We start from the raw sequence: 13,282 nt of genomic DNA, 5'->3' as shown, positions 1-13,282 counted from the left end.
GGCCCCAACCCTGAGCAATGGATAATACCCATATGTATAATTGTTGATGGTCTGTAATTGATGTATCTGCACATTCTGTAAATAGGCCCAAATTACTCTATCCTTAGTCACTGTACATATATCCTACGCACGTAACTCTTCAATGTGGTATTCCATCTCACTAATGCATTTACCAAGGGGTAAATTACCACACTCTGTTCTATTTAAGTTGATGCGAATTATGGATGGTCACTTTTCGAAATAACTGATGGCCATATGGTTCCCCTGTGGCGGCAATGTAACCAACCATCAACCACTGCTCGGTGCCAACCGAGGTTTTATTTAACCCAATCCAATTACTCGGTCCAACCTGATTACCCACTGTGATACAGGGATTATGCATCCGTACCGCTGTACCAGGCTGGTTGTACCAGGCTGTTTGTAAATTTGTCTTATAGAGTTGAGGTCATGAGAACCCCCCCCACGGTACATAGTATAAATACACTTGCCATGCCGATATGTATATATTGTAACACATTATTGCATTGTACGTACATTTGATTGTCACTTTATTGCGTTGTATGAATACATTATTGTCACATGTTTGCACGCATTCCTAATTCTTTCACCGTCACTGCAAGATACAGTTTGTGCCATGTAAACGAGATTATTGACTCATTTAAAGCAATTCTAGCACAGAGCCGTCCCCTCTGGCCGCTCATATTGCCACGTTTAAACCCAGCCACTGGCAGGCTCCGTCTATTACAGAATCATCGACCGTTCTGACGGCTTTGTCTGGGCTCCCCCGGTTACCTAGGTGACGCCCATCGAGGCGTACACCACTGGATGCTGAATGCGCAACATGCACGCCGGACCAGCGGAGGTCGTCTTCTTATAACCAAGCGCGGATGCCTGTCAGTTCTTTTGTAAACTTGACAGAGCAGCTTCCAGCATGTTTGATGCCCAGCCCTCGCTCAACTAACAGGACATGTAAAACTTAAAAGTACATGGCCTGCCTTTTGATTACATAGCACCCTGCCCTATGGGCCACCGAGGCATCCCTTAGGGGTGACTTATACGTGATAATAGGGGAGTTTAAGGCTTAGCAAGGGGTTTTACATGTGAAGTCGACATGGCTATGTAAACTGCACATACAGGCTCTGCAAAGGGAGGCCTGAAACATTTTAATGGTTTAAATCGTTTTATTGGATATTGTTGTAAATGAGAACATTACTCCCACCTACAACCACTGGCCGGCGGGGAACTTTGCCGTCAAATTCAAGTTTTATTAATTCAAACACAAACTAAGACAAAAGAAGAAAACAAAGGATAGAGCCCAAGAAGAGTAGAGTAAAGCGAAGATGAGAATGAAATCGGTAAGAGAGAAGAGAGACAGAAAACCACCCACTGCCTGGTAGGGCCTGGTAGGGCCTGGTAGGGATCTAGGGCTGAGTCCCCTTGGGAGAGGAGGGGGGGGGCACAGGGGGGGATGTGGGGAATTGTAGTACCCTTAGGTATCAGGGGGAAAGTAAGCTCAATGAACTCGAAGGATAGGTATTCCACAGTAGACCCCCAGGTCTTATCAAACTTAGGCAACATGCGGTTGATCCCGGCATTGATCCTTTCCCTTCCGACCACCTCCCACAATCTGTGCAGCCAGTCTAGTTTGGTTGGGATAATATTCGTGCCCCATTTCACCAGGAGGACGTGCTTAGCTGCTCCCAGGGCTAGGGTGATTGCCCTACCCCTACAGGAGCAGAGAGGGTATGTGAGAGGGTTAGGAAGTCCCAACATGATATAGCTAGGGAATCTGGGAAGTTCTGTCTGGTATATGAGGTCAACTAAGGGCAATATGGAGTCCCAGAATGACTGTATCTTGGGGCAGAGCTAAAGAATTCGAGACAGTGTGCCCACCTGACCACATTTGCGCCAACAAAGATCGCTGCTGTGGGGCTTCCACTTGGCAACACGTGCAGGGGTATAAAACCAGTAGTGCACAACTTTCAGGAGCATCTCCTTCCCTGAACGGTTGCCCGATGATGCCCGGGTCCTGTGGATCATGTCTGCCCACTCTTTTGGGGAAAATTCCCAAATTAACTCCGATTCCCAACTACGCTGTGCTGGGGACTTAGTTTGATTCTTAGCCTTGTTGATAAAGTTATAAATGTCTGATAGTAGACGTTAGTTTGAAGTGCGAGTTATGTACCAGATCTCGAATTTTGTAAGGAGCCGACCTGCATGTTCATGGACCTGGGGCTGCGTGACCCAATGGCGCAGCGCTAAGTACTACCAGTACGCCTCCTTGGGGATCCCGTAGTGAGTCACCAATTGGGGGAAATCCATAATTCCTTGCACATCAAACAGGTTGCCAATACATTTACAGTTTGCTTCTTGCCGTTTCAAGTAGGCATTTCCTGTGAGGGCAGGGGGGAAGTCCAGGTTCCCAATGAAGGGGGTCAGGGGGGACATAACCATAGACATCTGACATTTCTCCTGGACCTTATCCCATACTTTCATGGTAGCGCGCAGGACCGAAGAGAAGTACACGCCCAGTGGGCAATGTCGCCGGGGAAGCCAGGAACCTTCCAAATGTGAATCCCCGTCACGCCCCTGTCCATCAAGCACCAGTGCTTCTCGGACTCTAGTTGATACCATTCTACCATCCAGCGCAGTTGTGCCACCTCTTAGTAGCGGCCAAGGTGGGGGACCCCAAGGCCTCCATCCTCCTGTTGCAAATACTTGAGGTGCTGAGCCATGCGCGGTGTCTTTCCCCCCCAAATGAAGCCATTAATTAGTTGTTGCATTTGGGCCAGTATCATGGGCAGCGGACATAAGGGGAGCGTCTGTATTATGTAAAGCAGATGTGGCAAAATCGTCATTTTAACGGCAGCTATCTTGCCCAGCCATTAAAGAACATGTTTCTTCCAGGTGTTCAGTTCTTGGCGGACCTTGGTCAACATCTCCGCATAGCTCACCTGAGCCATCTTTGCGGTAGTCGAGAAAACCCAGAGCCCCAAATATGTGATATCACTGACAGCCCAAGAGTATGGGGAGAGCTGCGACAGTTGGAGGAGGGCCTCTGCTGGAATCGTGAGACTCACCGCCTGGGTTTTCTTCCAGTTAATTTTGAATTCCTACGCCGCACTAAAGGTGTCAATCTCCGCCAACAAAGGGGGAAGAGATAGCAAAGGACGGGACAGGAAAAGGAGCACGTCATCCGCGTACAATGAAATCTTGTGCTCCCTATCTCCCATCCGGATCCCGGTGATCACGGGGAGTTGGCGGACTCTTTCATCAAACGGTTCCATGTAAGGCGCGAAAAGGAGAGGGGAGAGCGGACAGCCCTGTCTTGTGCCGTGCCCAATCTGGAAGGACCTGGAGACCACTCCGTTGACCCGAATGTGGGCTTGCGGCCGTTGGTAAACACAGTTCACCCATTTCCGGAATCGTTCCCCGAATCCGAATCGGCATAGGACCTGTTGCAGGTAGGGCTAGTGGACCCGATCAAATGCCTTCTCGGCATCCACCGACAGGAGTATCATTGGGGTCTGGGTGCGCTGCGTCTTATCTAATAGGTGGCACAGTCACCGGGTCTCATCTCCACAATTGCGGTCCGGAATAAAACCCAACTGATTCGGGTCTACCAGACCTTGCATATGCGGGGCAAGTCGGGCCACCAAGATGCTGATAAAAATCTTCAGGTCCACGTTGAGCAGGGAGATGGGGCAGTATGAGGCGCACTCCTGAGGGTCCTTCCCAGGTTTGGGGATGACCACTACCTCTGCCATGGACATCGATGGGGCAAGTTTCCCAGTGCGGTTGAATTGGCGTGCCAGGAGGGGAGCGAGATCCGATGCAAAAACTTTATAAAAATCGACCGGGAAGCCGTCTTCGCCTGGAGTCTTGCCCACTGAAAGTCCCTGAATAGCTGAAGGATGGCTGGGTGCTCACTCCCACCCCCACACTCCACCGCCAGGCCTCCAGCCGAGCACCCCTGCCTCTCTTTGCAGCGCTGCGCTATGTCATCAAGTCTGGTGGGGTATGCCCTCTGTGTATGTATGTGAGTAAGACCAGGGCATCTGGAAGAGCATCTAGCGCACCTGGGATGGGAAAGTGCTGAAAGGACACACAAGCAGCGCACCCTTATTGAGCACAACTGCCTCACTCCCCCACCAGGTGTTCCCGTCCTCCCCAATCACAACTGCCTCCCCTGGCCACCAAAGTAGGAGATGCACCCTACCTGGCCATGGAAGAGCTGCAGAACCCTCGTGGGTGGAAAAGGAAAGCGAGAAAAGAAAGAAAGAAGAAAGAAGTAGAGAGAAAACATGAAGATCACAGAAAGACATCAATGACGTTCTCCAACAGGAACAAACCGCACAAACATGCAGGGTGTCTGGCGGTCAGTCATCACCATCCAGAAGGTGGGGCTCCCCCACCAAGACCGATGTCATAAGTCACAGGTCTCGGACCCTTCGTGGGAACAGCAGGACTTGGGATATCAATCACCAGGAGCCATCGGTGGTCTCAGTCCTCAGAGCACTCCCAGCTCTGCAGCTGCTGACGCTCCTCCTCTGACGGCTTCGTCTGGGCACCTCTCCTAAGGCCCCTTCTCCTACCCGCTCTTGCCAGCTTCACGGTTGGTGGACCTCCCTCCGCCGCCTCTGAAACCTCCGATACCATCAGAGCGTCACACAGTATGGCCTTCATCTCCTGTACACCCGCATCACATGCGTTTCATTGTTCAGACAAAGGACAGGCGGAATGGGTGCCCCCACCAGTACCGAATCCCCTGCTCACGGAGGAGGGATGTGACTGGTCACAGTTCCCGGTGCCTCTGCAGGGTGAGGGGTGAAAGATCCTGAAAGACCCCCACCTGAAGGCCCTCGAATTTCACCGTCTGTTGGTCCCGTGTGGCAGCCATGACAATTTCCTTCTGCCGTTAGGAATGCAGGCAAGTCAGGATGTCCTGTGGCTGGCCGGTGCCTGTGGCGGGCCGCCGGCCCGATGTGTGCGATCCAACGTGACCTCCTTGGCTCGCAACTCCAGGGCCATGTGCTTAAAGAGGCGAAGAACCCATTCTTCCAGCTTGCCACCATCTGCCAGAAGTGGCCCGCCCTTAATGCGAATATTAGAGCGCCTCAAGCGGTTTTCTAGGTCTTCCAGTTCTGGAGCTGCTTGACATCGGAGGCCATTTCTTGACGTAGGTTAGCAAAATCATCCCACACAATTGCAGTTGAGTGGCGCCGGTGCTCAGTCACTAGCCCCCACGGATCCCCTCGGCTGGCCTGTCAGAGATGAGGGACCGTATCCCGTGTCCGAGCTGGGGCCCCCAGCAACAGAGAGATGAAAAAGGGTCAGTTCTCTAGACCCAGAGCGCCCCAGATGCAGTCATAGGTAGGGCCCCACTGCCCTCGAGGGGGATAGCGGAGGCTGGATCCGGGCCTTCTCTCAAAATCTCAGTGTGTACACTGACCGGCCTTCAAATTCACACCATTGTCGAGCCAAGCTAGGGGCCTACACCAGTCTGTGTCACGCTGGGCCTCCACCTCCCGCTGTTCACTCCAGCACCACTGATGTCCCAGCACCGTTCCTCACCCTCCACCACTCTCGAGCACTGCTGATGTGCACTTGCTGCTTTGCGCGGTTCAGGCCGCGCATTCACCCAATGGAGGCCGCACCGTGTGGCACTGTCACTCGGCCCCGGGACTGCGCCCCAGCCGCTGCCTCAGGCCGTCTCTATCCTGCCCCTCAGAGCCAAGGGGGGCATGGCTGTCAATCTCCTCTGGTTAGGAACTCTAGGGGAGTGCTACGCCGCTGACTCCCGGCCTCGTCCTCAGGCCTTACTAACTATGGCTGCCTCGTGTTCTCCAGTCCTGGACCTCGGACGGGCCCTCACAGTGCTCCGCAGGAGGCAGCGGGCTCCCCGGTGTCACCGCCCACGCCACTTCACACCACAATGCAGTCAGGGCTCTGTCAGCTCCAAGTGTGGCAGGCATCGCTGCCACCGGGGCCTTCTCTACCACAGCCGGGTCCTACAGGGCGATTCCCGCACTGTCTCCATCCACGCGGCCGATCGCTGCATCCGAGCTGCCACAGCCGGTTTCTGCAGGAGATGGGGGCCACTCACCAGCCTGCCTCGTTTTTCATCAAAAGTGCAGCTTGAGGTCACTTTTGGCCCCCACTCAGGTCTCGAAACTGCCAATGGATGCCTTATTTCGGCTTCGGCGAGCGGAGCCCCAGGAAAAACGGTGCTACTCCACCGCCTTCTTGGTCACGTCCCCCCGGAAACATTTTTAAGGACTGTTTGAGAGGGTGGAACACACAATACTGCAATCCCACTAATAGCATTTAATTTACAGGCCCTTGGCACATGTAGTGAACTTTACTAGTGACTTATAAGCAAAGTAAATGTGCCAATTGTGGATACATCAATCAAACCATGTTTAGAGGAGAGAGCACATGCGCTTTAACACTGGCTAGCAGTGGTAAAGTGCTCAGAGTCCTAAAGACAGCAAAAGTGTGGTCAGAAATAGAGGAGGATGAATGCAAAAAGTTTGGGGTGACCCTTCAGAGAGGGCCATTTTCAAACAGTCGCGTACAGGTATTGATCTATAAAGTGCAAGAGCAAGGACCTATGAGAGAATTCTTGGACATGTCATTGCATTTACTGGCCTATGAGGGAAATGTCTGGTATGAATCATGGCATTGACTGGTTTACGGGTGGACACAAGGGTACTTATGGCAGCAACTTATCATGGAATTGAATGGTCTGTGATGGGTGCCTCAGTAACTCATGAAATGAATGGCCTGTGGGAGGAGAAATGTGCCACATCATGTCTTTATTTTACCTATGAGGGGACAACTGGAGCATATTGGAGCTAAAGGGGACACCTTAGGAACTGGAGTATAATGGACAACATCTGGGAGGACACCTGGGCACATTATAGCAATGACTGCCCTATTGGGATGTCTTCAACATATCAAGGTTTTCACTAGCTACTGTTATCTTATGACACAAACTGCCATATGATAAGTATCTGAGCTCATGATGGCAGTCACCGGAATATAATGAGCCTATCTTTTTTATTTTATTTTAATTTACATTTTTCATCATAAAGTACACAATTAGTGTTAGAGCACTCCCTTTGCCCCACAATTGAATATGTAATACATTTTACACACTCAGGCAGAGTGCGCTTTGATTGCCTGCCTGGCTAATGAATGGGCCTCATGTCATGCTTTTATGTGCTAATAGATACTCCTGTTGGTAGCACCCTATAGGGATACCTAATATTATCACGTCTAGCATAGTCTATGAGCACAATCTTAATTCTTTACTTTTGGTGTGGTCAAAGTTGTTTTTGCTTGGTTGTACTGTGAAAATAGGACAATACATTTACATCTTACCTGTTTTGAAGTTCACCAACTGTCCCACAAGGCTTTTTTGCCTGTTCTGGACAGAATGCATACATAGAGGTGTGCGGTACTAGTGTCCTTGGTGGGAGGTCAAATGACCTCATTGCCATGGTCACCCTTGTGGCAGTATTGCAGAAGGCAACAATGACTCGTCTCAGTAATAGATGGACTTTCCACCAAATTCTTTCTAGGACAGCAGAGAAAGGCAGCAAACCTTATTCTGCCAAGGGCATTCATACGGGCTTGGAAGCATAGCCTCACAGTTGATCAGTGTAGGGCAAGGGGCTGTAGCCCCTGCTATCACATCCTCTGTCCCCTTTGCAGCATGGTGTTGGAGGTATAGGACTATGGCAAGTGGTCAAGGGCACTAAGAGTTGGGGCAGCCCCTCAAGGATACAGGGTCTTCACCTGTGTGGTCCGAGTAGGATGAAGGAAATCTAGTCCTTAGTGCTGTGACATTTCAGAAAAATCCTCTTTGTAAATATATGCCTGCATTGATCATCTCCGTTTTAAATGTCCAATTTCATATATGTGATATATGTTTATTGGATAAGTATTGTAATGTGTTAACCTTTATTAATTTCTGTAATTGTCAAAATTTCCATGTGTTTTGTGATCTTCATGTTTGTGTTCAGCTGTCAATAAATGTGACCTCTTACCAATGACAAAGTGGTGAAGTAAATGGTCAATGATTTGTTTGAGTTAGAAGGGATTGTGACTCTGGGAACTATGGACAGAACGCACCCCATACGGGTGTGTGGCACTGGTGTCAGGAGCCTTTGTGGAGCTGTGCCCCTACCCTGATTTGCCCTTCTTTGGCTTGAGGCAGGGGAGGTGCCGTGGGGCATTGTGAGCTTTAGGCTTCCTGTTCTTCATCTTGCGAGTTCTTTGGGTTTGAAGTCAGGAGCTCGAATAGCGTGTCCCTACTGGTCCTGATGCTGCAATGGCATTTGGACTATTTAGGTCAGGCCGCTACTCAGCCTCCAACTATTTTGAGCAATCACAACATTAGGATCTGGATTAGCGCACCATCACCGGCGTTGGCATGTGGTGTCCCAATTACCCAGGCACTTAAACTATGGGGCAGAATAGACACATGCAACACTGAATCCTCTCAGGGATAGAGGGACTTTCCACCAAATACTTTCTAGCACATCAATGAGATGAACGGCAACCCATATTCTGCAAAGGACATTCACACTGGTTTGGGGGCATAGACCTATAGTTGATCGGTATAGGGCAAGCAGCCTCACCCCCTGCTCTCATATTCACTGGCCCCTTTTGCAGCATGGTGTTGAGGGGGCTGGACCATGGCAGTTGGTCAAGGATGCTGAGATTTGGGACTGCCCCTTAGGGATACAGATGGTTTCAACTGTGTGGTCCCAATAGGATAAAGAAAATCCAGTCCTTAGTGCTGTGACATCTCAGAGAATGCCTCTTTGTAAATATATTTGTTCATTGATCAATTTCGCAGATGAGATATATGTTGATTGCATAATAAGTACTGTAGTATGTTAATCTTTTTTAACCCCTTTAGTGTGGGTGTCAGCCAATGGCTAACACCCACACTCCCTCCCCAGTGCATCTGTCAGCCATTATCTGACACTGAGGAGGGCTTAAAAGGATCCTCCAGTGCTTTTTTTTTAAAGGTCGTGAGAGCCGCAAAATCACTACAGCATCAGATCCTCCCTCCCGCCCACCTGTGACATAAGCACACTGCGATGCTTGCTGAGGCACACATTCCCTACCAGAACGGCGAAAGCAACAAGGTGAGTGCTCTATCCCGCTCTGGTGGGGGAAAAAAAGGCTAAAATGGCCCTCCCCCACATATCAGTGACGCCTCATTAGAAAGGGGAGAGTCTCCCCTTTCCAATGAGGCCTTCCGGAAACAGTTTCCTGGCTGCAGAATGCGGGCGAGCCACGATCCACAGCAAGGAACCCACTAGACCAATAGGGCAATTGATTAGATGGGTCGGCCCTCGTGTTGAACGGGCAGACCCCCATTGGTGGCAAATAAAACAAAGGAAATGCTTTTTTTTCTCTGGGTGCGTGATAGTGCCTCCAGGGAAGTAAAAAATATACTTTGAAAAAGCAGATTGCTTAGTGGATATTTAATAAGAAAAGGACGTTTTTTTGCCTGGGGACACGATCACAGCACCAGGGGAAGTAAAAAGATATGTAGATTTTTTTGTGTGAAATTGTCTGGGGTCAGCCCTCATGACATATTGGGAAATGTGTGTTTTCCCTGGGGGCTGAAATAAGTAGTTGGCAGTTGGCCTTCAAGGCATGGGTTGACCCCCTTTGGAGCCCTTTTATAAATAAAATGCATGTTTTCCACTGGTGTGTTTATTGCACCATGGGAAAACATACATTTATAATAAAAGAAACACTTTACACATGTGGCAACAATTAGACTGCATAATTAGCCATACTTTCCACATAATGTAGTCAAAACCCTGTTGCATAATTGGGTGTTCTCCAGCTTAATAATTCCAGTAACTGTGATAATAGCACTGTGTGTTTTCATAATGAGCACTCCTACACACAAAGTTGCAGGGGTTTGTAAGTATGTATGTATGTATAACATTTATAAAGCGCAGGAATCACCCCCGTAGGGGTTTCTCCGCGCTAATATAAAGAACAGAGCAGACTGACATAGCTTTACGTAGCTCAGATCTTAAATAATTCCGTCTTCAGGAGTTTTCTGAAGCGCATAAAGCTAGAGCATTTCCGAAGCTCCTCTGGCAGGGAGTTCCAGTGTTTAGAGGCCAGGAAGGCAATTGTCTTACCACCAGTTCGACTTTTCTTAAAACGTGGAACCACCAGCAATCCTTTGTTTTCTGACCTAAGATACTGGTTTGGGCGATACAACTTAAACTTATCTGCCATATAACTAGGACATTTGCCAAAGACGGCTCTATGAGCAAAGCAGCAGAGCTTAAACTTTATTTTCTGGCGAATAGGAAGCCAGTGAAGCGACTTCAGAAGTGGCCCGGAGGGGGTGCGAGGTGGTGTATTAAGGACTAAGCGTGCGGCCACATTTTGAACAACCCGTAATCTGCTAAGAAGAGCCTCATTTGCAGATGCCAATAAGGCATTACAATAGTCAAGGTGACCAATTATCAGAGCCTGAACTAAGGCTTTACATACTGTCAGAGGCAGCCAAATGAACACTCTGCGCAAAAGGCTCAAAGTGCAGTAACAGGTCCCAGCAGTGGTCATAACTTGATCTTTCATTGATAACCGTGTATCCAACTGAACTCCTAAATTTTTTACCACCAAAGTAGGAGAGGGGGCGGGGCCTAACACCGCCTGCCACCATGCAGGTGACCAGGAGGTAAGTGCAGGACCAAATAACAAGATTTCAGTTTTGGCCGCATTCAACTGCAGGAAGTGATCCGTCATCCATTCTGCTCTGGCAGTCATGCCTTCCGCAAAACGCTGATCAACTAACTCCCTATCTTTATCAATGGATAGGAGTAAATGGGTATCGTCTGCATAAGAAAATGGCATAAAGCCAAACTTTCAAATGACTTTAGCAAGGGGGGCCACATAGATATTAAATAAAGTCGGGCTTAACCACGAACCCTGGGGCACCCCCTTACTAAGCTTCACAGTACGTGAGCGGAGTGGGCCCAGATTAACAGTTTGCGAATGCTGGTCCAAAAAACTAATAGGCCATTTAAGCGCCAGCTTCTGTAGACCGGTCTCTCTTAACCGGAGTATCAATTTCTGATGACAGACTGTGTCAAAGGCTGCGGTTAAGTCCAATAGAACCAGCATCACTCCTTTATTCTCATCTAAGGCCATTTTAATATAATCCGTAACCCCAATAAGGGTTGTCTCTGTAGAATGGTTAGATCTAAATCCGTTTATCACACATGGAGAGTGAGAGAGTAAACGACACAGTTGCGTTCTCCCGTCCTAAAATGTTTTTCACAATGAGCAACTGTTCTAGAAAAAGTAGAAGATAATAATCATCCGTTGTGGTGGAGTAATCTTCCAAAACCCAACTGTCAGATGGAATATCAAAGATATTGAAGTAAAAGCCTCACTCACATAATAGTGACATGCTTCATCATAGGCGATTACTCCACACCCAGAGAAGATGGTACTCTCCGGGCGGACTCAACCACAGATATACTGGGAGTTCTTAGATAAGTGGGTACTGGTTAAGCAGGGAACCAGATTCTAATTAAAAATACCTACGAGTATACTCTTGATAGGTCCTTTATTCTTGGGTACTCTTGGTATCATTAAAAACTTCGTATTGGGGTTGTTTTGGATCAAATTTGATTCAAATGTACCCTCAATTTTCTGCCAACATGTTTCGGCCCTATAACTAGCCCAATCGGGTCTGGGGGCCTTCGTCAGGGCGATAAATATATTCTCTCTTTATATATCCCTGCCGTGTGTCCATGCACGTATTACATGCACCCCGAGAGTGAGGCCTAGTGCACTCACCTTTACGTGTTCGTACTCCGACGCCAGTAGTATTTCTACTGGGAGATGCCTACTTGCACCATGCAGATCTCATGTGTAGGGGTGATATCTTGTAGTCACACATTCGTCAAAGATAACACCCGCTGAACCACCTCTCCGGACTGTGACGGGTCAAGAATGCCATTGATTTCCAAATATTCCGTTAACTGCATGTTAACATGGCTCTCTGCTATTTTACCCATTAAAGTAAGAAGCGAAATGGGACGGTAGTTGGAGAGCACTTCAGTGGACACCTGATCTTTCTTCTTAATGGGAATTATTTGGGCGGCCTTCCAGTCTGAAGGCACACTGCCTTCATATAATGATGAGTTTAAAATCTCAGCAATAGGAGCAGCCAGAGAAGAGGCTAAGAGAGCGAATTTATGTGCAGGCATGATATCCAGAGGCGAACCAGATTTAGCCTTTTTAACATAGCTTCCACTTGTGAAACGTCCATATATCTAAATCGTTTCAACCCATCTCCTGAGTCCAATCGCAGTACTAAATCGGAATTGACCAAAGGCCCCTGATCCACTCCTTGAGGGAATTGTTTATAGATCAAGGTGATTTTGTCATCAAAATATGTAGCTAGGTTGTCACACAGCCCCTGCTAATGGATGTTCACCTGCACACATGCCTTTGGATGAGTAAGGGTTTTAAGAATTTTGTAAAGGTCTTTTGATGTATTGCCTGCCTGATCCAATTTGGTTATAAAGTGGACTTTATGTGCTTCTTTTAGATTTTTATGATAGTTAGCAAGGGCCAGTTTAAAACTTAGTTTGTCAGTCTCCAGCTGGGATTTGCGCCAAGACTTTTCCATGTTTTTACACCTGGACATTTCACAGCGCAATACATCCGTGTACCATTCTTCACTTTTCTTTTTTCTCCTGGTATTACCAAGCTGGTTTGACATAGGCGCCAATGTATCAATCACCTCACTTAAGGAAGTATTGAAAATCTTAGGTTTTGTGGAGCTATCCATGCACTCACTAAACATAGGGGGAGTATAGATTTTATCAAAGGATTCATATGTGACCTTATGCCATTGTCTTTGCGGACCTTTCACAGAACGTTCCATCAATAAAGGTCTAGACTTACTAAAAATGTTATTAAGTGAATGTGTGCTTCTTGAGTTCAAAGGTAGATTTTTGTCTTTGGGATATTAGTTGTATGCTGACAGAGACACAATAGCAGTTCCACCAACAATAACGTTTTTCATAAGCCATCTTCCAGCAATTCTAAGGCACTTGATGATAGCAGTCATGCTGTGACTTCACGCAGCAACCATAGCAGTGTAGACCAACCCAGAGAGCAGGCATATGCGGTGGCAAGCACAGACGGGGTGCTGTCTTGACAGACGCCAAATTTAGTTCAGCCCCAAATCCTGCCATCACTGGCAAAACTG

Source organism: Triturus cristatus, chromosome 4_2, assembly GCF_964204655.1.
Source record: "Triturus cristatus chromosome 4_2, aTriCri1.1, whole genome shotgun sequence".
Taxonomy (NCBI): domain Eukaryota; kingdom Metazoa; phylum Chordata; class Amphibia; order Caudata; family Salamandridae; genus Triturus; species Triturus cristatus.
The sequence above is the reverse complement of the archived record's forward strand: the minus strand, read 5'-3'. Positions refer to the sequence as shown.